Source organism: Aotus nancymaae, unplaced genomic scaffold (assembly GCF_030222135.1).
Source record: "Aotus nancymaae isolate 86718 unplaced genomic scaffold, 86718_ANA_hifiasm-v0.15.2.pri h1tg000043l, whole genome shotgun sequence".
NCBI classification, from domain to species: domain Eukaryota; kingdom Metazoa; phylum Chordata; class Mammalia; order Primates; family Aotidae; genus Aotus; species Aotus nancymaae.
The window spans coordinates 6,218,162-6,244,050 of record NW_026988457.1 but is presented as its reverse complement, the minus strand read 5'-3'; the positions used below and the strand labels follow the sequence as shown (position 1 = coordinate 6,244,050).

At 37.3% G+C, this 25,889-nt stretch overlaps 1 non-coding gene and 1 pseudogene across 1 annotated transcript; both read left to right on the top strand.

Moving 5' to 3' along the window:
• Positions 1-977: 977 nt before the first annotated feature.
• On the top strand, positions 978-22,655 carry LOC105726180 (voltage-dependent anion-selective channel protein 1-like; annotated as a pseudogene).
• Positions 4,428-4,554, top strand: LOC135268831 (small nucleolar RNA SNORA25). Its single transcript, XR_010337166.1, has one exon. It is a non-coding gene; the product is annotated as a small nucleolar RNA SNORA25 (small nucleolar RNA).
• Positions 22,656-25,889: the final 3,234 nt, after the last annotated feature.

Genomic DNA, 25,889 nt, shown 5'->3' with positions numbered 1-25,889 from the left:
TCTTTAATATCTTGACTTTTGTTTTTTTATCCTTATTTCAAGTTTTCGGTGGCTACTTTTTAAACAATTTTTCTCCCTGCCTACCTCCCAATACTCATAGACTTGGCTGAAGCCCCTATGTGTTCAGCCAAAGCTACAGAATGATTTTAGAACTAAGGTGGCCCCAGCGCAGGAGCAGATAGAGCAGATCTCAGCCTGTCCTTGGCCACCAGTCTCTGCTGTGGGAACTGAGTGGCCATGACCCTGTTCATGCATGGCAGGGTCTCACTGGACTTGAGGGACCAAGTTCTTGCTGCATCACTGTTATTTTTAAAATACGGGGCCTTTCATCACCATTCTAAAGAGATTTACTCTAGAAACACCTGAAAAAGGTAATATTACAAGAATAAAATGTTTCCTTGTAGAAATATTCTGCCTTTTGAAATGCGCAATATATTTGTACCCAACTCCTCCATAAAACTGCTCCAAAATTGCCCCAATACTCATCAAAAATCCATTTAAAAAGTACTTAGATTTAGTTCCTTAGAGTTCATTCCCCTTCTCCTGGTGGTTTTACTTGTCCCATGGGATCTAAATGTTCAGGTTGTCGCCCTGGGTTTGCCATTACTTCCGCTGCCTGGAAGATCCATGTGGAGAGAGTTTTCACTTATAAAAGGAAAAACACCCCAGCTGGGTCTGAAATGGAATTTCAGGGTCTTGCTGTTCTCTGATCTTATGAGCTAGATGTCTGTTTTCACTACAGCATTAATTTTGGACTGAGGCAGTAAACAGAAAGCATTTCTGCCACGTTGTTTCTTTTTAAGTCCTAGGGCTTATAGGAAGGAGACAGGCAAGAATTAGAGGAAGATTAAGAGCCCTTTTAATGAAAGACTTTGGAGCCTGGTGCCTGAGGGCGTAAGAATAGTTGTCTCAGGGGTCCTGCAGTCTGACTATGCATCAGGCCAGTCAGGAGTAGAAAAGGCTGTGCTTGGATGAGGATGAGTGGGAGCAGCCCCATGACCACCCCCTCCTATAGCAGTGACCACGAGGAGAGGCCTTCATCAACAGGCCTCTGTGTCCTAGTTACAGAAAGCACAGGCTTTGCCATTAGAGAAACTCTACTGGTGAGTCCAGGTTCCACTCCACTCTACTTCAGGGGAGGGGTTAGTTGCTTAACAACTCCAGACTTTCTGTTCTCCCATATATACACCAAGGAGAATAATGGCACCTGTGTCATAAGCTCCGTTTGAAGATTAACCCAGACGGTGCTTGTCAAGCTTTGATCACAACATCTGGTGCAAAGCAAGTACTTAATAATTATTAACCATGAGAAATAGAAATGCAAAACCGAAAAGGAAGCACAGCAGGAGATCCAGGACGGCTAGACCCTGCACAGCTATGAGCAGCTTTTAGAGAAAGGGAAACTTCCCAGTGACAGAAAGTGCTAAAGTCCCCTGTCGGGGGTTTAACAAGAAGCCATATTCATGAATACTGATATCAATACTATTGTTACTTCATGTGTACTCTCATGGAACTTGTGGATATTTGGGTTGCTTAAGGTCAGTATGGAGAGTTACTTTTCTATGTTTAAAAGAATTTAATATGGCTGATTTTAATTGGATCAAATAATCGGTTGAATCCATTTATATATCCTCTCATTAGTATAAACTTTTATGCCTCATCTTGACCATTGAGAGTCTCCTTAGACCTGTTGGTCCATTAACTTACCATTTTCTTATAGTTGCAAATTCCGGGACCCTCTGTACAACTGTCCTGATATACTCTAATTTAGGAAATATGTATCTACCAACCTGGCTGTGAATTGTGACTCAGAAGGTTCTCACCTTTCAACTATCCCTGGAGGTTGCATGACAGCCTTTTTTTTTTACTTTCAGTATCCTACTGGCCATATCTTTGGGAAAATCGAACAAAATCTAAGAAAATGTTAAACTTTCTTACAGCAACAAGCCTTGGTCTAGAGCTCCCAATTTTCTAAAACCTTAATAGCTTTATTTCTGAGGATGATTTTTTTTTTTTTTGAACGTGGTATATTCTTCAGGTTTCCAGCTTTCTCCAGGTAAACAATGGCAAATAGGGATCAGCTTACAAGTCAACTCCAATACCTTGTTAATAGATGCTAACCGAAAGAAAGGTCCTGATCTGAGGTTTTGATCTGAGTTCAGAAGGAATAGAGTGTGGGGATATGTGGAGGAACTAAACTGGGAACACGGGAGTCCGGGATGAGTGCCCAGAGGCCACGTATCTGCTGGGTGCTGCAGTGTGCTACACTGACCGAAAAGCCCTTACCTCCAGCCACACCCCATAATATAGTCAGAGCACAGGAAGTAACATCAACCAGCATCGACACAGCTGGCTGGTTTTGTCATTGTTTATATTTCTAGCGAGTTTCAATAGAAAGACTTCCATCTCATTGGCTTTTAGACTCCTCCCAGAAAGGTATTTTTGAGGCGTTTTCTACAATATAGCCAAATTTGAGTCTCTTTTAGACTTTCTGAGGTTAACCCACAGTGGTAAGTAACATAATGACTAACTGCATTATGTACCAGCCATGCCCATGATACTTTGTATCAAACATGATGAAATTCTTATTAAACTCATAAAAACAACTGTACAATAAGAGGTTGTCATGATATATGAATATTGAGACAAATTGTGTGATACAAAAAAAAAAAAAAAAAAAAAAACTCTTCTTCTCTCTCCTTGAAATTTTCCACACCCTGACTATAGTTTCAAGGTCTTTATGATTCTTCATGGTTGTCACTTGATGGGAAAATTGACTTTTTAAAAATAAATCTTGTCCATGGCATGGCTTTAATCTCTAACTTAATGCAAAATTATGTTACTTGGTGGCATGAGACTCTCTCCACATCACCAGTCAAGAGAATTCCCCAATCCTTAGGGTTTTCAAGAAGTACACTGCTATTTCCAAATGTCAGGGCCTCTAGTTAAGCAAGACGATTGAATAGACAGTCTATTTCCACTGCCTTTTAAATCACATTTAATATAAAGACATAGGAAAGATAACCCAGGAAGACAAGGAGAGTAGGAACAGAGACAGAACATACAAGAGATAAAACCAAAATCTAGAGACTGGAAGATAGATTATGAGCAGTAACTGACTTCCAATCTCAGAGGAAACTACAATCTAATTCCAAAATGGAGAAGGCTAACGAGAAGCAAATTGATGTTCACCTTGAAGCCCTCCAAAATGCTCTGGAAATGGCAGAAATAAGTTCTTTTAAAAGGGGAGGGAGAGTGGCTGAAAATAGGATAAGCTGAAGGACTAGTTAAATTTTTAAAGGGAAAATTGAGCTTCACTGTTGCAATTATCCCTTTCCCAATATGGCTAAATCCTGAAAGTTCACTCTGGAGAATTTAACCTGAAAGGATCTTTGGTTGATCACAAGAGATACAGCTGAGGGCAAAGATGAGGGGATATAGTACAAACAGGGAAGTTATGTGAACTTTGACATATGGAACCTTGAGACATTCAGCAGTCTTCATCACTCAGCTTCCAGAAAATGAGCAACTGGATTTTTATGTCTCTAAAGCAACGAACTAAGAAAACTGATCTGCTCATGGGAAAGGACCTATAGAAACACACAACGAAGGACGGAAACTAAATAGCTGGGCCCTCACCAATAGCCCTATATAGAAGCTCAGCAGTTCACAAGGCATACCCATAAATATAATATTTTTATGTCTGTTTTCAATGTGATCACTAGAAAAGTCTAACATAAAAGAACAAACTGATTTGAAACAAAGAAAAAGGAGAACACCAAGACAGCAAATAAAGCAGAAAAAAATCTTTTTAGAACTACAATATTCTCAGAGATGTAAGAGAAGAAACGGCATGGAGGAAGGGATGCTACTTAAAAAGGATTATTCAGACAATAGAAAGTTCTTGGAAGATAAAAATAGAATGCAAAAATTTAAACAACAAAACTCAACAGAAGAGTTGAAAGCCACGATTTAGTAAATATTTCAGAGAGAAGAAGAACTCACAGAGATACAAAATACAAGGAAAAAAGGAAAGCAAAATACAAGGACTAAAGGATCAGGACTTCAAACAGTATACTAATTAAAAGCATCAGAAAGACAGAAGAGTGAAAACAGAAGGGAGGGAATGATTAAATCAAAATCTCAAGAAAATCATTCTGAGTACAGTAACAGAAATTTCCAAATTAAGTGCTCAGAATAATAAAATAAAAGTTCTTATCTTCCTGAAAGAGCATGTCTTCATGGAATTTCACAATATTAAGGCAAAGGAAAAGCAAAAAGCTCCCAGAATGAAAATTAATGGGTAATACATAAAGAGTCATGAATAAAAATGACTTTAGGAAAGTATCCCAAAAATAACAGTAGAAATTAGAAAATAGTGATGAGAGGACTTCAAAATTATGAGAAAAAAATTATCTCTAACATACAGATCACTTCAAAGCGGGCTTGTGGAGCTGCAAAACCAAAAGCTTTAATGTATGACCAAAGATTGATATTCTCTGTAGGATGCCATAGTCACTCAGTAGTGCTACATCTTCTTAAGCAGATATAAGACTTAGCCACTAATAATCATGGCATACTAATCCATGATTGGTAATGTGGGAAATAAATGTCTCAAAGTTAAAAAAATTATTTCCAACATGGAATGGTATACCTGGGAAAACTACAATCGATAGTGTACATAGGCAAAGTTCAATTATCTTCAAACAATACTTCAGAAAGTTTACCTTTTAGGCACCCTACCTCATGGAGTTACTGGAGGATGTACCTAATGGAAATAAGGGAGGAGACCAAGAAAGTGAAAAATTGAGTTTTAGAACACAAGAAGTCTAACACAGCAGAAAGAAGGGTAATCTGGTGATGATGACTTGTAGTAATCCAAAGAAACAGCCACTTGCAATTGGTACAAATGTACATAAGGATCCAGGAGTTATATCTCTAAGAAAAAATAAAACAAATGCACACAGACACACATGCGCACACACACACACAAACACACACCTGAAGGCTGCATTACCTGTTACATTGAATCTACTGAGGGGAGAGTTACATTTCTGGCAATGATAAACAATCCCTAGGGCATAAAGAACAGAAGCAAAAACTAAACAGAGGCAATTATCAACTGTAGGGAATTCAAAAGCTTTACCAAAAAAAGGAAATGTAGCCATGGATGTCATGTGACTGAGGAGTGACTGATAAAATAATTTCGTAGAATTTTTAACATAGCTATAATGGGAAGATAAGAGAATGCAATCACCTGCGGGAGGGGAAGAGAGTATATTTTTAAAAGTTAAATCCTTTCCAACCACATGCAGGACCAGGGTTACTGATATTTCTTTATATTACATTCTATAGTGCATTTGTCTTTAAAATTATGTACATGTATTCATTGGACAGAAATAAAACATATCTTTCAAATTGCTGTACAAGTTATCACCCAAATAATTATCTTTTACCATAACTAACCCTAGTAGTGAGCATTTTTACATTTCTGGTTAAAATTTTCCTCCAATTTTATTTAAAAGTTCTGCCTGAGACCAATTGCCCATTGTTGAAATTAATTTGAAAACTGAGATAATTATCAAAGGGAAAAGACTGCTTTTTTTCCCCTGAAGCATAATTAAGTGCTCTGATTCTTTTATCCACTTTGCCTTTGCAAAATTCATCATAGAAAAAGTAACACTATAATATGGAAAAAAAAAACTTCTCTTGGGAAATCTTGACTATCACAGAATTGAGTTCCAAATTCTCTGGATAGTTGCCTAAGTATTCCTCCCTAAGAGAAAGACTTGTCCCTTGACAAAGAACTTGTCACTAGAGTGATGAATAAAAGCCCTCTCTTTATTAAATCCACTCTTATTTAGTAACTGAGAAGGTCAAATAAACAAGACAGCAAGGAAAATAGGACAGACTCCTCTAAAATCATCAAACAAGGTGGATCTTTTTAAGGATTTGTCCTCTAACTTATTCAATCATTCTTGGATAAGTGTTTGCCTCAAAGAAGAAGCCAGCTACTAAGTGGGAAAGGAAGGCTGAAAAGTGATTGCAGAATCATTTTTGTATAGGACATTATTACCTATACAGGTAATCCATCTTATTCTTTACATTGACCTTCACTTTTTGCTTAGCTCAAGAAATTTTTCGATAAAAGAGTTCATACAATGTAAATCTTTGTAGAAAACAAATAAATGTTTGAACTTAAGTTGAATATAAATGTGTTTTACTCTGTTTTCAAAATGCTAACCTGAGTCTGAAAATTTTATTCTTTCTTTTTGATCTATAATGGTCAAATAATAGTTTTCATCGTTTTTAGATCAATTTTCAGAGGTCGCATTTCAAAGAGAAGTGTCCGATTTCTCAATTTGTTTTTTCATTAGAAAATCTCTCTAGTTACAAAAGAGTATTTAATACAAATTTCTGGTGGAGAGATGTTATGTTGGTCCTCTCCCAAATTCTCTTAATATTTTTATTTTTTCATACATCTGAAGAACTCATTAATGTAACACCCTATAGGCAATATTGAAGGCGTCAAAATAATGCTTAAAGAGTCCCGGAATTTACTGTTTGTTCTCTGTTAGTTAAAAGGCAATGCTAGTGATGTGCGCATGCACAATTTAGAAGACCAGTACAAAGGGTTTCTCCCCACACTTTGTCCACATAAAACCAGAGCTTTGATTTATAGCTGCAAACACTATTTGCCAAACCCACGTCTGCGAGTTGGCCACTTAGATTCAACTCAGCCTGAAGACTTTGTTCAAAGGGAGCTCCTTCATCTTCACAGGTGCCTTATCTGTTTGCTGCTGCTGTTTCTCAGCAGTTCACAACTGTGCCAGATTGTTTAAAATTGAGCCTCAGAGCTCCCTTAAACTGTTTTTTTATTTCTTTCCTGATTGAGGTAGCCCCATTTGCTCATACTATCCAGAAGCTGGTGAAGTGTTCTGCTGTCACTCATCCTGTATCACCTCCAGAGGTGCCCAGTCAGGGCAACTGGCCACGTGCCACAACTGGGGCTTTCATTCCTAGTGATGTTGTGAAGCTGCATTGGCAAAATTACACATGAGACCAGGTCAGCAGGCTTCTTCCAGTCTTTCAAGTAGTTTGATTGTATCACCCCCTTAACCCACAGCCAATTCTGGAGTTCAGTACCACGTTGACACCTCATTGTCATTCTTGGTATGGGGTTTATGTTTTGTTTTTCTGGAAAGCAAGGGAGTGTTGGATTTTGTGCTTCAAGAGCCGACTACCTCAGTTTTAGGTTTTCATTAAAAATCCTTGCATCATGGGTTTTATGTGACCAACACTGATAAATACTATTGGTCATTTAAGGTTTATTGTAGATCCATTTGTACCTTAAGATATGAAATAGTACATGATCACACCACAGGTGTGGCAGACTTATATGAATTATTCAGGATAGCAGGAAACTTTCATTTGTTCATGTTCATGGGTACTCCCATGAAACTCAAGAGTTATTCTCCTCCAGAATCTCATTCTGGTCCATGGGTGGTTTCTCCATTCTAGATCTTTTCCATTTAACAATCCCATCTAGTGTGTGTGTGTATGTGTGTGTGTGTGTGTGTGTTCCCATGTAACTTTTCCTGAAAATAAGCAATTTCTAAGGTAAAAATTTTTATCTTAATTATGCAAGAGTCTAAATGTTTGACTACCAGTGATAATAAGACACTTTATCACAACTTAATAATGAGTGTATTCAACTAAAACTCACATCCACCATAACCTAAAAATTGCAAACGCTTCATACATCCATCTTTTGAAAAGATCTACATCATAATCAATGTACAATAATTTCAGAAAATATAGGTGAGCATCTCAAAGCTATAGCATTTTTAAAACACTATAGACCAACCTTGTACTTATACTGACTTATCTTGCCAGAAAGTATTATAAATCAAAATAAGACAAATAAAATTATTTTTATAACAGCTTGGTTAAGATAGATACTGTAAAATAGACTCATTTAGTGAATCCATTTTATGGAATCTAAAATATCTCAATCAAGCTGTCATAAAAATGTACTCATTCAGGCTTCATGTGTAAAATTCAGTGGTTTTTGATACATTCACAGAACAACTGTACCATGAATTTTATTGAATTTTATACATGTACTCTAAATGTACTCATGTACATGTGTAAATGAGTAAACTGTGTAGCCATCAACACAATTAATTTGAACATTTTCATCACCACTCCACCACCAAAAAATCCTTGTCCTATGAATTGCTCTCAAATTCATCCATCTCTGCTCCCTCACCTGCCATTAATCTACCACTAGGCAACCACTAATCTATGTTATGTCTCTGTGGATTTGCCTTCTCTGAACACTTCATATAAATGGAATCGTATAATATGTGGTCCTCTATGCCTGGCTTCTTTCACTTAGCATGATGTTGTCAAGATTCATTCATGCTGTAGCATGTGACAGAATCTCCTTCCTTTTAATGACAGAATAACATTCTATTCTATGCATATACCACATTCACATTTTGTCTATCTGTTTGTCAGTTTATGAACATTTGGGTTGTTTCTACCTCTTGGCTATTATGAACAATGCTGCTTTAAGCACTTGTGTACAAGTGTTTGTGTGGGTATATGTTTTTATTACTCTTAGGTATATAGCTAGGAATGGAATTGCTGGATCAAATAACAAATTTATGTTTAACTTTCTAAGGAAGTGTCAGAATGTTTTCCAAAATAACTGCATCATTTTTCAAATTCCCATCAGCAGTTTGTGAGGGTTCTGATTTCTCTATGTCTTGGCCAATATTACTTATTACATCTCTTTTTGATTATAGCCATGCTAATGGGTATAACGTGGTATCTCATTGTGGTTTTAAGGTGTGTTTTCCTAAGGACAAATGATGTTGAACCTTTTTAGTGGCATTATTGGTCATTTCTATATCTTTGAAGAAATGCCATTTGAATCTTTTGCCTATTTTTAAATTTGGTCATCTTTTTATGATTGAGTTGTAGAAGTTCTTTATATATTCTAGACACAAGTCCCTAATTGGATAAATAACTTTCAAATATTTTATTTCTTTCCGTGGGTTGTCTTTTAACTTTCTTGATAGTGTCTTTGAAGCAGAAACATTTTTAATTTTGATAAAGACCAATTATGATAGTTATTTTTATGTGCCAGCTTCAGTGGGGTAAGGGATGCCCAGATAGCTGACATTATTTCTGGGAGTGTCTGTGAGAATGTTTTCATAAACGATTAACTTTTGAGTAAATAAGCTTTCCCTCACTGATATAGGTGAAGTCATCCAATCTATTGAGGGCCAAAATAGAACAAGAAGACAAAAGAAGTGAAAATTTACTCTCCTTGCTTCTCCTGCTGTTGAATGTCAGTGCACTTAGTTCTCAGGCCTCTGGACTAGGACTAGGACTTACATTATTGACTGCTTGGTTCTCAGGTATTTGGGCATGTACTGGAACTGCACCACCAGCTTTCCCAGGCTTCCAACTTATAAATGTCAGATCATGGAACTTTTCAGCCTCCAGCCTCCATAACTGCATGAGTCAATTCTTCACAGTCACTCTTTCTGCATATATATCTGTCTCCTATTGGTTCTTTTTCTGTAGAGAACTCGAATGCACCAATTTTTCTTTGTTTTATTATTCATTCTTTTACTGACATATTAAAGAAACCATTGACAAATTCAATGTTATAAAGATTTATCCTTAAGTTTTATTTTAAAAACTGTAGCTTTTACATTTAAGTCTTTACTCCTTTTTGAGTTAATTTTTGTATATGGTGTGAGGTAAGGATCCAACATCATTCTTTTACATGTGAATATCGATTTGTCTTAGCACCCTTTGTTGAAATTAAATAACACTAAAAATAACATCTAATTTCCCCATAGAAACAATACTATAAAAGATTAAAATCCTGATAAAGATATGGTATTCAAATTCACTGAGTCCTTATTATAACACTGGTTTAATCACCAATTTCGTATGTTACACAGACTGTTAGTATAATTAAGTACAGATGCTTCTTGACTTAAGATGGGATTAGGTCCCAATAAACCCATGAAAATACCATGTCAAAAATGCATTTAATATACCTAACCTACCAAACATCATAGTTGAACCCAGCCTACTTTAAACATGGCCCAAACACTTACATTAGCCCTCAGTTGGGAAAAATCATCTAACACAGAGCCTGTTTTATAATAAAGTATTGACTATCTTTTGTAATTTACTGAATATTGTACTAAGTGTGGAAAATAGAATGGTTGTGTGGATACTCAAAGTACAGTTTCTACTGAATGTGTATCATTGTTGCACCATTGATAAATTGTAAGTTGAAACATCCTAAGTCATGGATATCCATATTTTTTCAAGTAAACACTAGGCAACATATTTACAAAGCTCAAATGTCATAAACTTATATTTAACAGATATCATAATGTAGTATATAAAAATTTCTTATGTCCTGTCTTTGCAACAAATTGGTTAATTAAAAGATGTTTGGTGTCCAAAGTGTCCAGAACACTTTGAGTATTAATTGAGGATAAATTTAATAAAAATCAATATTCAAAATTCTATGTACACCCTCACAAACACTTGGAATTATCAAGCTTTTTAACGTTCATCATTCTCCTGGATGTGCAGTGGTATCTCATTTGCATTTTTTTAATGACTAATGATGTTGAGCATCTTTTTATGTGCTTATTAATCATTTGCATATCTGTGATATTTCTACTAAAATCTTCCACCCATTTTTGTTGCATTCTTTCCTTCTTATGATTGAGTTATTAGAACTCTGTATGCATTTGGGATACGTGTCCTTTGTTACATGTGCATATTGTGAATATCTTCTTTCTGTTGGTGGCTTGCCTTTTCATTTTTTTAATATTGTCTTTGTCATTCAAACAGCAGACATTTTTAGTAGTGATGAAATAAGATTGAATATATATATATATATATAAAGAAAACAAAATTAAGTCCAGAAATAGACTCACATATTTATGATATGAAATAAGATTGAATATATAGATCAAGAAAACAAAGTCCAGAAATAGACACATGTTTATGATACCAGATTCTTTAAGTAACATAAGTTCTGCTTTTGTTAACATTTTATACTTTCAAACATTCAAAATGCTATTTTGAAATAAATGATACCACCATAAAGCTGAATCAATTGGAAGCATTTGAAAATACTTGTAGTTCTAATAATGAGCACTGGAGCTTGCCCATGGTCAATAGATTTTTAACAGTGGTATCAAAATAATTCCAACGAGGAGGGAGAAATAGATTTCCAACAAATGATTGTGGAATAAGTTAATATTCATTTGGGAAAAATCATGTTTTAATTTCACACCATACATAAGAGTTAATTAAGTACAGATTATAGGCCTCATCATAAAATCTAAAGCCATGAAATTCTATAAGTAAATAGGAGAAAATCTTCACCACCTTTGAGTAGGCTAAGATTTCTTAGATAGACAACAAACAACATAAAGCAGTACATTTTTAAAACATTTCAATATTAGTCCAAAGTATGTCCATGAGGAGATGAGACTTTTCATTCCTATAACATGTTACATGTTCAAATGAACATTGCTCATAAGATTAGTCACCCCTTGCTGGCAGGGAAATGGGGTGTCTATAGCACAAGGGAAAGGCACCCACATGCAGAGGGAAAGGAGATCTCTCCTCTGCCTGGTACACAGAGGAGTGTTGGGGTCCATGCTGGGATCTCTTCAGTTTTAGTCTGCTTTTGCATCTATGTTTACTTTGCCTCTTTCTTTCCCTAGGGTGAGGGTTTTCTTAGGGTTGGCCTAATTTCCATTAGGTTTTAAGGAAATTCTAATTACATTTCTCAGCTGTATTTACACTGCAATCATTTTCCAATGTGACTTCTAAGGAATGCTGTAGTTGTGAGAGGAATGTTCTTGCTAAGAGTGAAGCAGTGCAGTACCAGCAAAGAGGTGACTACCAAGAAGATGCTCTATCCCGCAACTGAAGGTTGCTGTTGGGGGAACATCATCATCAACATTTTCTTTCTCTTTTCCCTATGCATTTTAAAAAGTCTTCTATCTTCATTATAAAATGTTGTGGGAATACAGACAAGTCCTGAAAATAATCTCATAGTATCTTTCTACCTACATCCTACATTTACCAGATGTCTTTTAAATTCCAGTTGCCTTATCCCATTCATGGGCTTTGGTAGTATTTTCCTTATTTGCTGTGCTCAGAAGATTTCTTAATTTCCAAAACTGAATACAATTTGTTCTCCCAGCTTTCTTCTTGGGTGTTTTCATCGCTGAGGTCTGTGAACCCATTTCTTTCTGTGCTGAATCGTAATATCTCTTAGTCACTGATACTAAGCTCGCCTGTCATTTTTACACTTGAAATCAATTTCTCTTAGCAGTAAACAGCAGTCCTAGTACTTTTTTAAGTTGTAAAAACATAAAAAAGGTATGCTGAGGGAAACCAGCATGCAATACACAAAACTAGAGAATGAAAGAAAACCTTGGTGCAGATTGATGCAGCTAAAGGAAGATATAGCATGATCAATAAAGAACAGACAACTCCTTAATTTCCTTGTCTTCCACACAGATTTATAAAATCGGAAATTAGATTCCATAATCCATTTCTAGGGAAAGGAAAAAGCACAACAAAAACTGTTTTGAAAGCTAACTCTACTAAGCTCTGTCTGTTATTTTCATCTCTTTCTCTAAATATGATGCTCTTCACGGAAGCACTTTGGAGTTTTATAAATCAAAGAATCAAAAGGAAAATCTACCCTCTGAAAATTCAGCGTGCCTTCTTCCATTAGCTTTGTCACTATGCTAATAGGAAATATGTCAGTTTCTCGCAGTACATTTTACTCCTGATGTTGCATCTGGGCAATTTTAGGAAGCATCTGAACTCTTTTAAGCCTAATACTAAAACCAAGAATATAAGAGAGGCATGAAATACCAAAGATAAGAAGTAATGTAAAAGTACAAAAGTAATATTGTTTTTTGAACATACTTTTAATGATTTTTTGTAATATAGATAAAATCTTATGATAATAACTTTGGGTATATCAAATACTTTCAATAAATTGCAGTTATGGGATAATGAGTTTTATTTGAAATAAATGAGCTATCATTTGGGAATTAAAATATTTTATAATCCAAAGATACTTTTGAAATGTTCTTTGGTCTACATTGAAAGTGTTTATGCCCCACACTCATTATTTGTGCTGTGAAATGATGTGCCAAACTGAGATTTTGTGAAGCAAAGGGAAACATACTAAAATGTACCAGTTACAAACAATACTGAAACTGGAGCTTCTAAGCGCTATGAATGGTTGACTCCATAATGGTTAATAACAAATGAAAAGAAATGATACAAAAACTAAGAAACAAAAATTGCAAATTTACCAAAGCAAATGAAGACACGTTTAGCCTCACTAGTAAGTCCAGAAAACCAAATTAAGGCAAGAGTGAGATGCCATTTTTCAACTATTATAATGAAATATACATCTAATAAAGCTGGTTTGGGGGGATGTACAGCAAATTGTTAACACTGGTTACCTCAGATGTGTGGAATTAGAAAAGCAATAAACAAATTAATTATGCATTAGGGATTTCTGATATCCCCTGTTTAAAAAAACATGCATCAATCATATAACTTGAAAAATAGCAATATGCTAGAAAAGTAATAGGAAACACACAGGTACACACACATAATTCTCCACATTGGGTTTCTTTAGGCACTGTTGGCTAAACTGTAAATTTCTGGAGTGCAATTTGGTAAATCGAATAACTTAAAAATTCACATGTTCTTTGATGCGCAAAAATTTACTTTCAAGAATTTATCTGACCAAAAATAATTATGATTACAGGCAGAAATAACTATGGTAGAGTTTACCAAAGAGCTTTCACAATAGCAAAATATTTGAAATAATATAAATGTCCAACAATAGTAAATTAATTAAATAAATTACATGTTATCTGTATGATATACTACTGCACAGAAATTACAAATTATGCTAAAAAAAATTAATGGTGTTAGAATGTCCATTATATATTATTAAATTAAGAAGTAAATTGTAATATAGAATTGCAGCAAACCTGTTTTTGTTTAAAACTACACAGTTATAATTTCAATATACCATACATATGATGGCATTATGAATTTACATTGAAATATTAACAGTGGTGATATCTCATTGTTGGGGGATGTGGAGGGTTTTAATGTATCAATGCAATCTGGACATCACTTAGATAGCAATTAAGATCTAAGCAAAAAACTGAGTGAGGAAGAAGCAGTTTGAGAGATAAAAATATGGAAAATTTTTATGTCACTAATATCTACAGAGAAAAATGAATAGACTTAAAGGAGAAAAAGGAATTATGAGAGGCAGAATTCTAAAATAACCTTCAATGAATCACGTCCTTGTATAATTCCCTTCTCTTAAATGTGGGAAAAACCTGCAACTTGCTTCTAGCAAACAGAATATGGAATAGTCACCCCCATAATTATGATACTTTATATAAGACTTCATCTCAGTAGACTAGAGCAATGGCTTCTCTGGTTAGCTTTACAGAATCCAGCTGCCACATTGTAAGAGCTACGAATGGGCCATGTGAAAAATAAATGCAGAAGCCTCTAGAACCTGAGAGGTGGTACCCAGTTGATAGTCAGTGAGAAATTGGGCCTTGAGTCCTATGACCACAAGAAACTGAATTCTGCCAACTATTTAAGCTTGGAAGAGGACCTCAAATTCAGTAGGGAAACACAGCTAGTCTGACATCTTGATTGCAATTTTGTGACACTCTGAACAGAGAACTGTGTTAAACTGTGCTTGACTTCTGACTCATAGAAACCAGGAGATAATAAATACATGCTTTTTAAAATCACTAAATTTGTGGTCATTCTTTTCACTGTAAAAAAAAAAAAAAAAAACAACTAACGCAGAAACACAATGTAAAAATTGGTTACAGAATCTTAATTAAACTCAATATTTATCACACTTTAATATTAACAAATATATGCTCAATGTCTTAAAATGCCATGCTCCATGTTTGGCATTGATTATATAGTGTCTACAATCAAGAAGATTATACTTGGAGAGAAAGATGGGCAGAGAGTAATCAAACACAGTGCATTATAAGAGTAATGCAAGAGTCATAAACAGAACATGTAAATCATATTATGATGAACTAGAATGGTGGATAAAAGCACAGGCTTCAAATTTTGACTCACTTGGACTTGAATTCTAACCCAACAACTTACTAATTTTATGAACTTAGGACAGTTGCTTAAATGAAAGACATGCTTTTTCCATATATAATGGTTATATTAAGACCAACATTGAAGAGTTATTGTGTAGACTGAATTAATACATAGCTGGCTAGGTGTGGTGGCTCAAGCCTGTAATCCCAGAACTTTGGGAGGCTGAGGTGGGCAGATCATGAGGTCAGGAATTTGAGACCAGCCTGATCAACATGGTGAAACCCTGTCTCTATTAAAAATAAATTAGCTGGGCATGGTGGTGCACACTTGTAATTCCACCTACCCAGAAGGCTGAGGCAGGTGAATAGCTTGAACCTGGGAGGCAGACATTTAACTGAGCCAAGATTGCACCACTTCACTCCAGCCTAGGCAACAGAGCAAGACTCTGACTCAAAAAAAACAAAAAACACATAGTTGTTTAGAACATAATACATGCTTACTGAATGTGAGCTATCATAATTATTATTTTGCTTCAAGGTGATAACACCTGAACTAAACTTTGAAAATGAGTTAATCTAGTAAATGCTAGTGGGGAGTTGGGAGAAGGTACGAAAAGGTAAAGGAGTTAAAAGTAAAAAGCTAATTGTATTAGTCCATTTTTATACAACTATAAAGAACTTCCCAAGACGAGGTGATTTACAAAGGAAAGAGGTTTAATTAACTCACTGTTCCTCATTGCTGGAGAGGCTTCAGGAAACTTATAATCATGGCAGAAGGGGAAGGAAGCAGGCACATCTTACATGGCAGTGAGAGAGCTTGTGAGAGTACAGGAAAAACTACCATTTAAAAAACCATTCGATCTGGTGATAATTCACTCACTATCACAAGAACAGCATGGGGGAAACCCCTCTATAATCCAGTCACTTCTCTGGTACATGGGGATTGCAATTTGAGATGAGATTTGGGTGGGGTCACAGAGCCAAGCCATATCATTTTTCCCTCACTCCTCTCAAACCTCATGTCCTTCATACATTTCAGAATGAATCATGCCTTCCCAACAATCCTCCAAAGTCTTAACTCATTCCAGCATTAACTTAAAAGTCCAGGTCCAAAGCCTCATCTGAGACAAGTCAAGTCCCTTCAGTTTATAAGCCTGTAAAACCAAAAGCAATTTAGTTACTTCCAAGACACAATGGGGGTACAGGCATTAGGTAAATATTCCCATTGCAAATGGGAGAAATTTGCTAAAATAAAGGTGCTACAGGGCCCATGAAATTCCAAAATCCAACAGGGAAGTCATTAAATCTTAAAGCTTCAAAAGGATCTCCTTTAACTCCATGTCTCACATCCAGGTCATGCTGATACAAGAGGTGGGCTCCCATGATCTTGGGCAACTCCACCCCTGTGGCTTTGCAGGGTACAACCCCTCTCCCAGCTGCTTTCACAGGCTGCCTTTGAATGTCTATGGATTTTCCAGGTGCATAGTGCAAGCTGTTGGTTGATCCACACTTCTGGGATTTGGAGAATGCTAGCCTTCTCACAGCTCCACTAGGCAGTGCCCCAGTGGGGACTCTGTGTGGGGACTCCCACCTGATATTTTCCTTCCGCACTTCCCTAGCAGAGGTTCTCCATGAGGCCTCTGCCCCTGCAGCAAACTTCTGCCTGGACATTCTGGCATTTCCATACATCCTCTGAAATCTAAGCAGAAGTTCCTAAACCTCAAATCTTGACTTCTGTCACCTGTAGGCTCAATGCCATGTGGAAGCCACCAAAGCTTGGGACTTGCATTCTCTGAAGTAATGGCCCAAGCTGTACCTTGGCCCCTTTTAACCACTACTGGAATTGAATGGAGTAGCTGGGATAGATGCATCATGTCTCAAGGGTGCACAGAGCAGGGCGGGGCTGGGCCTGGACCATGAAACCATTTTTACCTCCTAGACCTCCAAGCCTGTGATGGGAGTAGCTAGCACTCAGATCTCTGGCATAGCCTGGAGACATTTTCCCCATTGTCTTGGCAATTAACACTTGACTCCTCATTACTTACTCAAATTTGACTTGAATTTCTCCCCAGAAAGTGGGTTTTTCTTTTTTTACTACATGGTCAGGCTGCAAATTTTCCAAATGTTTATGCTCTGCTTCCCTTTTAAACATAAGTTCCAATTTTAGATCATCTTTCTCAAGTTCAAAGTTCCACAGATCTCTAGAGCAGGGGTAAAATGCTGCCAGTCTCTCTGCTAATGCATAGCAAAAGTAAAATTTACTCCAGTTTCCAGTAAGTTTCTCATCTCCAAGACAACCTGAGCCTGGACTTCATTGTTCATATCACAATCAGCATTTTGGTCAAACCCATTCGACAAGTCTCTAGGAAGTTCCAAACTTTCCCACATCTTCCTGTATTCTTCTGAACCATCCAAACTGTTCCAACCTCTGCCCATTACCCACCTGTGTTGGAGACTTGTCCAGGTCTATAATTAGTTTTGAGGGAACAATAAACTTATGCTGTGTTAAGCCACAGAGTTTTCTGTTGGTTTGATTTTTTTATCTCAGCATAACATTGCCTATGGGACTGATACGGATATCATTACTGTAAGTTGGGTAATTTCATAACAAAGAAAATGAGTTACATGTATTAGTTGAGGGGCTGGATGACAGTGGTGAGAAAAATGATACTGGAGGTTACAAAATTGGTAACCCATGTTATGCAATAGAGAAACAGAAATATCTGGCCAAAATGAGCTTTTTAGGTAGATTACAAACACAATATATGTGTAGCAAGATGGAGAAGAGATTGAAAAACAGTCAATAGTATGTGTCAGTTGCAATTGTCTGTGCTAGAAATGGTTCTCTGAGAAAGAAATGAGCTCAGAAAAGTAGTGGCTCGTTTGTAAGTATAATGTAAAAAACATGGAGAGGGCCCAGAATTTCAGAGAATTTGGCATTAAAAAGGCAACTGCTCCTCAAACTCAAACAGAAGTAAATGAGAAGGATTTTGGGCAAAGATGGCCCATTACAACTGAATGTTTCATCTAGGACCAAATTAAGAATTTGTCATGAGACCCATTTTTTAAATATCTGAATAAATTAAGGTACCCAGGGTAAATATCAAATTAAGTTGCAGTGTCCAGTAAGTCTCCTGGAACTTGAGAACTCAAGACTCAAGACTTCTGGTTATTGGCATATGAAACTGACTGTAATTGACAGATAAGAATCTCAGTGTTTGAGAGAGTCATACAGTGAAAGAATTATCAACCTGCACTAAAAGAGATTTTCTGAGTTTTTGGAACTGAAAATGACCCATAGGTCCTCAAACATCAATAGGCAAGAAGTAGACTGATAAAATGTTACAGCACCTGCTGGAGGCATATTCTATCAGTAATACCCAAGGAAGATAATGAAAAGAAGAAAACCTCACAGGAGGTGGGGCCAAGAGCTACAGAAAACAACAGACTGAAGAGCCCTTTCCGGAGAACGGAATCTGAAGTCGAATCATATACAGTCATCTCTCCATACCCACAGGTTCTGCATCTCAATTTCAACCAACCTCAGATGGACAATATTTGGGGAGAAAAGCAATAAACGTTACAATACCACAATGAAAAATAAGAACTTGTAAAACAATGCAGTATAACAATTATCTAGGCAGATGTACATAGGTTATATGCAAATACTACACCATTTATATAAGGGACTTAAGCATCCATGGATTTTGGTATTCACAGGGTATCTCAAAACTAAACTCCCACAGATATTGAGGGATGACTGTATAGCATGCCTTGTTCCAAGTGTAGAGAGCCCTTGCAACATATTTACCCTTGCTGCATACAGGTGATGAATGTATCTTGCATTTTCCTTCATCTGAGTGTCTACTGGGGCCATTCTGACCTTGACACACTGTTGTAAGGGGTGTAGGGAGAGACAAACAACTTTTTTTTTTTTTTTTTGAGACGGAGTTTTGCTCTTGTTACCCAGGCTGGAGTGCAATGGCGCGATCTCGGCTCACAGCAACCTCCGCTTCCTGGGTTCAGGCAATTCTCCTGCCTCAGCCTCCTGAGTAGCTGGAGACAAACAACTTAATAGGTAAGTTGTATCGGTATAGGTCTCTGTAATAACAGGGTACATGTCAGGACAAAGGTAACTGAAGGCATCCCTCAGAGATCCTGGACTTGAAGTGGGATCCAGGGCGTGAGTTAAACTTTTGGACTATAATCCCTTAGAAAAGAGTCAAGTATTTTTGCATGTCAAAAGGAACTAAATTAACTACATGTTGTGTGATAGAACTGGGAAGTCATCAGTGCTATTCACCAAATATTTCCACCATTCCTCTAGGTACAGAGAAGGAGAACAATGCTCTGCCCTCTTGAAATTGGATGTGGCCGTATGACCTGATTTAGCCAATGACACATTTTCAGAAGTGGTGCAAGTGATTTTTAGGCAGAAGTTTTAAGAGCCAATATGCCATTCTGTCTTCTATCCTTCTGTCTGTTTTGGCAACGGGGAATGTTTCAAATCAAATCTATTTCAGCAGCCTGGATTCCTGAGTGAGGATGGCAAAAAGCAGAAATCCACAGCTTACTTGTGGAAGATGTTGGTATGAGCAAGTTCTTACTGTATGAAGCCAATGAATTTGCAGAGTTTTTTTTATATAGCATAACTATTCTACCAAGATTGATCCATTAACAGGTATGAGGTACCTGTGATTTTATTCCTGTATACCTTTCGAGGCACACCCCAATCATTCTCTGATATACTTGTACTCCAGCAATTCCAGTAAGCTACTTTAAAATAAAAGCACAATGGTGTGCAGAGCATGAATCAGAGGGAGGAAAACCAGAGAATGATATTCAAGTCGTAGGAACAGTTGAGCCCAGGTAAATACACAAAAGAGTCCAAATGTGAAAGGCTGAGGACAAAGCAAAGGTATTTAAAAGCTGAATGGGAAAAGCCATGGAATGCAGTGAGGGAGGATGGAGAACCTAAACCTATTAGGGAAGTTCTGGGGAAACCAAGGGAGAAACATTTCAAAACCTAAAGGCTCATAGCATCATACTGGACGAAAAGATTAAATAGGGTGGGAATTAAGAAGATATGATTAAATCTGACTATTAACAGGCCTTTGTTGTCTTCAAGACGAGTTTCAGTAGAAGAAAAGATCAATAAAATGATTGAAGAGGCCTGGAGATAAAATGAGAGGAGAGGAAGGGGGAGGTTAAGAAGGACAAGGGAAAACTTGCTTCTGGCAGTCACTGCCTCATTCTTTTCTAAAGACTAAGTCATCTTCTAAGCCTCCTCCACTTCCAAGTTCCAAGGACTCAATCCAGGAAGTGAGGTCTAGATTAACCCCAGACATGTGTTGGGTGACCTCCATGCTAAATCTCTACAAGAGTCAATGTGGAGACAGGATCTATGCCACTCCAGGCTTGACAATGGACAAGTGTAAACTCCTGGATAAGTCTCTCCAAGCTGCTATGTCTCTGAGGGTAGTTTGGTGCTTGGAGAGGAGCCAACATTTGTTACACTTATTATATCAGGCATCTCATTTAATCCCCATTACAATCCTCTGAAGTGTATCTGCATTGGACAGATAAGAAAACCAAAGCTTATGGCCCAGCGTGGTGGCCTACGCCTGTAATTCTAACACTTTCGGAGGCTAAGGTAGGTGGATCACTTCAGTTCAGGAGTTCAAGACCAGCTGGGCAACACGACAAAACCCCATCTCTACAAAAAAAAAAAAATACAAAAATTAGCTGGGCGTATTGGCACATGTCTATAGTCCCAGCTACTTGGTGGGAGTGGGGAGCTTGAGCCTGGGAGGTCAAAGCTGCAGTGAACTGAGATTGCACCTGCACCATGGCACTCCAACTTGGGTGACAAAGTGAGACACTGTCTCAAAATAAAAGGAAAGAAAAGAAAACCAAAACTCAGAGCGTTTACATTACAAACCCAAGGTCAACTTGTTATAGGCAGCAAGGCCACTATATCTTTCAGATTCCAAAGCCCAGGCCTGTGCCATATTTCTCAACTGGGGGTATCAGTCGCTGCTGGGGTACATATGGTCCTATGCCGTGACATCTAGTTATGCAACAGAATGTAAAATTTGCATAAAATTTTAAGATTAAATCTGAGACATTCCAAGATGTCCAGGCATCATTCTGCATGCTCTTTTGCTAAGGTGAGTCCTTCTTTGGAAAAGTTTGAAAAATACTGCATGTTTATACCACCTAGAATGGACCTAGGCTGAAAGACAAATTGCTGAAGCCAGAATCACCTTGACTCTAGTGAAGGAAAGGCTAGAGACAGTGCCAGAGCAAATTCCTACCTGCGTTACATCCTTCTTTGATGCCAGGCTCCTATGTGCACACAAAAAAACTGGTCCCTTGTAAAGATTACCCAGTGATGAGATGTGGCCTTCTCATTTTTTGGAATGGGGAAATGTCAAAAAGCAAGCCTTTCTCTGTGTTTCAAATGAAATTTTTAACCCTCTTCTCTCTCATCCCCCAAAAAGATTTTGACCAATTGAAATATAAAGCTTCTTAATACAAATAGGCAAATATCCCTACCTTCCTGCCATGGCCGCTGGGGGCCATCATCACCACCTCTGAGCAGATGATGGCTTTGCCACTCACACATCCGATCTTGTCAAATCTGCCAGGGATCACTTCACTGAGGCTATGGACTAGACGTAATAAAACTTTATTTAAAAACAAAATCTAGGCATGGATTGGAGTTTACAGGTTCGGGTTCAGCTAACACTGAGACCACCAAAGTGACGGGTAGCCTGGAAACCAAGTATATATGCACTGATTGTGCCCCGGCATTTATGGGGAAATGGAACACTGACAACACGCGAGGCCCCAAGACTGCCATGGAAGATCAGCTCGCACGTGGACTGAAGCTGGCCTTCCATTCATCCTTCTCACCTACCACTGGGGAAAAAACATGCTAAAATCCAAACAGGGTATGAGTGGAAGCCCATCGGCCTGGGTTGCAACATAGGTTTGGACATCACTGGGCCCTCAATCTAGGGCACTCTGGTGCTGGCTTAGGAAGGTCGGCTGGCTGGTTACCAAATGAATTTTGAGACTGCAAAGTCCTGAGTGACCCAGAGCAACTTTGCAGTTGGCTACAAGACTGATGAATTCCAGCTTCACACATGTGAATGACAGGACAAGAGTTCGGTGGCTCCATTTACTGGAAGGTGAACAAGAAACTGGAGAGCGCTGTCAATCTCTCCCGGACAGCAGGAAATAGTAACACTCATTTCTGAATAGCAGCCAGGTATCAGATTGACTCCAAAGCCTGCGTCACAGGTAAAGTGAAGACATCCAACCTAATAGGTGTAGGATACACTCAGGACCCTAAAGCCAGGTATCAAACTGACACTGTCAGCTCTCCTGGACGTCAAGAACGTCAATGCCAGTGGCCACAAACTCGGTCTAGGACTGGAATTTGAAGCCTAAATGAATACTGTACCATAGTTTAAAATATTTTGAACCATAGCTACCTTTAGAATTTAGTGTATCTTTTAATGTTGCATGTCTGAGATGCAAATATTGCTAAATATCATATCAGACCTCCACATTTTAAAGACTATTCAGTTTTAAGGTGTTACACTTTCAGAAGTACAGAAGAAACCCATTCCACAAAAGGTCCTTTCAGCTGTAGACTTAGGGGGAACTAGGTGGCCCCTCTAGAGATGCCAGGTTTCTTTTTTATCCAGAAACGACTGCAATTGGAAGCGGATAATATGTAGGCACTTTGTAAATGCATATTGAGTCAATGAATGAAACTGTGACTTCCTGAGAAATGAACCGTAATTTCCTAATGCTAATTGATGAGCAGCTCCTTACTAGATGGTGTCTATGAACTCACCTGAAAGGGACTTTTTAAGACAGATTTTTGTGACCTGTTTCTACTCCAGTTCTCAACACCTCTTTTACACCAAAAGGTCTGCAAGGCATGGTAACTGTTTCTTTGGTGCCATTTTGAGGTGGAAGAGAGTAGATGGGATGAAGCCAATAATTCAGGACTTAATTCCATTTTATGTTGTGGTTTTTGTTCCTTGCACCAGAGAATGAAATAGCTTCCAGGAGCTCCAACTATAAGCTTGGAAGAGGCTGTGTGATTGTAATCACATGGTGACAACACTCAGAATCTAAATTAGACTTCTGTTGTATTCTCACCACTCTAGTTTTTAGCATTTTAATGAATACATTTTAGGTTCTTCCATTTTGTGTGGAATTAGAACCTCCCCTTCAAATGCTGTAATTAACATCACTTAAAATTTGAATAGAATACTGAAACCTCATCCTCCTATTGTCTTTATTAATTAAATGTAAATCAATAGGGAAAAAACAAATAGGCAAATATCTAACTACTATCTAATTTATTCATTTAGCTTCACATACAGACTTAAAAGAACAAGTTTAGATTAATTTTGCAACATTGCATTTGAAACAGCTTTATTCAAATGCCTCATTCACATCTTGTCTTTATCGCTTTCACCATTGCTTGACTCACTTTTCTAACAGGTTCCAGAGCCCATGTCTTTCTTACAGTCTAAATTGATTAAGAGATGGTTCTTTTCCATTGCGTGGGTGCTGTCAATGAAAATCTTATATCAAGCCACAAGAACCCAAGTTGTGTATTTTCTTTTTGGAAAATTGTTTTGTTTGTCTTACATTTATTTGCAACCTCTACATTATCATTTACTGCATTCCTCCCAAAAGTAATCTTTGAAACTTTAAGCTTTCCTTACATTCAATATTTGAAATTACATGATCATTACACAGGGGTACAAGTGAAATGTTATAATTTAAATTGTGTTAAAAATAATTTAAACTGTGTTAAATTTTGGTCTTAAAAAAACAATTTTATCAGCTGATCTTAAAAAGTTTTCAAAACTAACATTGCTTACGGTATTTTCAGGCAAATGTGTCTTTACCAAATATATCTTTATTACTCAAAATTAAGTATGAATAATAGAGCCTGTACCAAGGAATCTCAAAATCCCTCTTCTCTAAGTGATAATTGTTTAAGGAAAAATGATAAACTCACCTTTTAGTCAGGCATATATGGCAACTGTTTTACTAGCACAAAACTTACCTCTAGAACCCAAGAATTCAGAATGGATTCATATAGCCATTAATGATTCCAAGTTATGTTATACCTACCCAGCATAATGAAATTGGCCATAGCATAGTAGTACTTTTCTCTTCCTCCTGTCTCCATCTTCCTCTCTCTCCTCACTTGCCTATGCTTGATTTATATTCATAATTCAATTTAGAGCAATTTATATCACTTGCTGGGCCTACTGCAAGCCCCAAATTAATTATGACTTGGTAGTTTGCAGGTCATATCATCATAGCCCTTCTTTAAGGGAGTGGTTCACCAATGAGGGAGAACCTCATTTCATCTGACTAAAAAAAGTAAACTTCAACAAATTCAAACCCTGTGAGCATATCACTTACAATTTAATAAAAGTACATTCAGGGGGTCTTCATTAAATGCTGACATTCTTTGAGTGATATTTACCTAATAATATTGGCTGACATTCCCAGTGGTGCTATTTCTCTGCTGTTTCTCTGAGCTCTTTCAATTCCTAATAAAAATGTCCTTCTATGCTGCTCATTTTCACATTCTTATTTCCAGCCCTGAATCTCACCCAAGACCCACTCCAACCCGCTTCTTGGAGATCATTTGAAATCTAGGATGTTCTACTATTACCTCAAACTCAACATTCACAATAATTGAATTTATTTTATTGCTTATCTGAAGAATTTTCTAAAAGGTAGTTTTGTGTCACTCACCCTGGGAAAGAGGGAATGAAACTTACACTTAATATAGGATGTATGGGTCTGTATAAATTAATTGACATAGTGGTCAGAAAGTCTTGGCCATAAAATAGTTCCACTTCCTTGTATTACTAAATTTTGCACCCTCGAGCAAGATTTTATACTTTGAGCTAATAATAAGTACATGTTTTTCTCTGCCTGGATTTTGTGTATCAAGTGAGAAGTAAACACCTCCTGCTGCTTCTGCTGTTAATTCCCTCTGAGTAAGCACTGCTCTGTTGTATGTGTACATATGTGTGTTTGTGTATATGTGTGTGTCTATTTGTGTATGTGTGCATATATGTGCGTGCTTATGTACCTGTGTTTTTATGAGTGTGTATTTGTGTGTCTGTTTTTGTGTGTTTCTATGTGTACATGTGTGTTTATATGTTAGCACGTGTGTGTGTGCACATGCGAATTTGTGTGCTTGTGTTTGACTGTGTACATGTATATTTGTATATGTGTGAATGTGTGTACAGTGTACACTATAAGAAGATTCAACCTGGGTCACAAAGTGTAAGGCTTACAGTTGGCCTATCTCCTCTTTGCCCTTTAGCTGGAGTTCTGCTCTTGTAACTTTCAAGTCATTTTCAGGGAGGGTCATTCACATCATGTCCACCACCAGCCCCTTCAGTCCAGAGTAGGGAATGCCTTGATTGAGACCGTCTTGTCTTGAAGTCAAAGAAACATAATAAGGCAAATAGGATGTTGGTTCCAATTTTTGTTTTCTTGTACACCACATCCAATAAAGAGATACCTTTTGTTTTAGTTTTATATAAACATGTCCTCTTTAGAGAGGTCAATCTGCTCAAACAATATGAATTGGAGAAGAGAAGCTGTTTCTCATTTCTACAAACAACT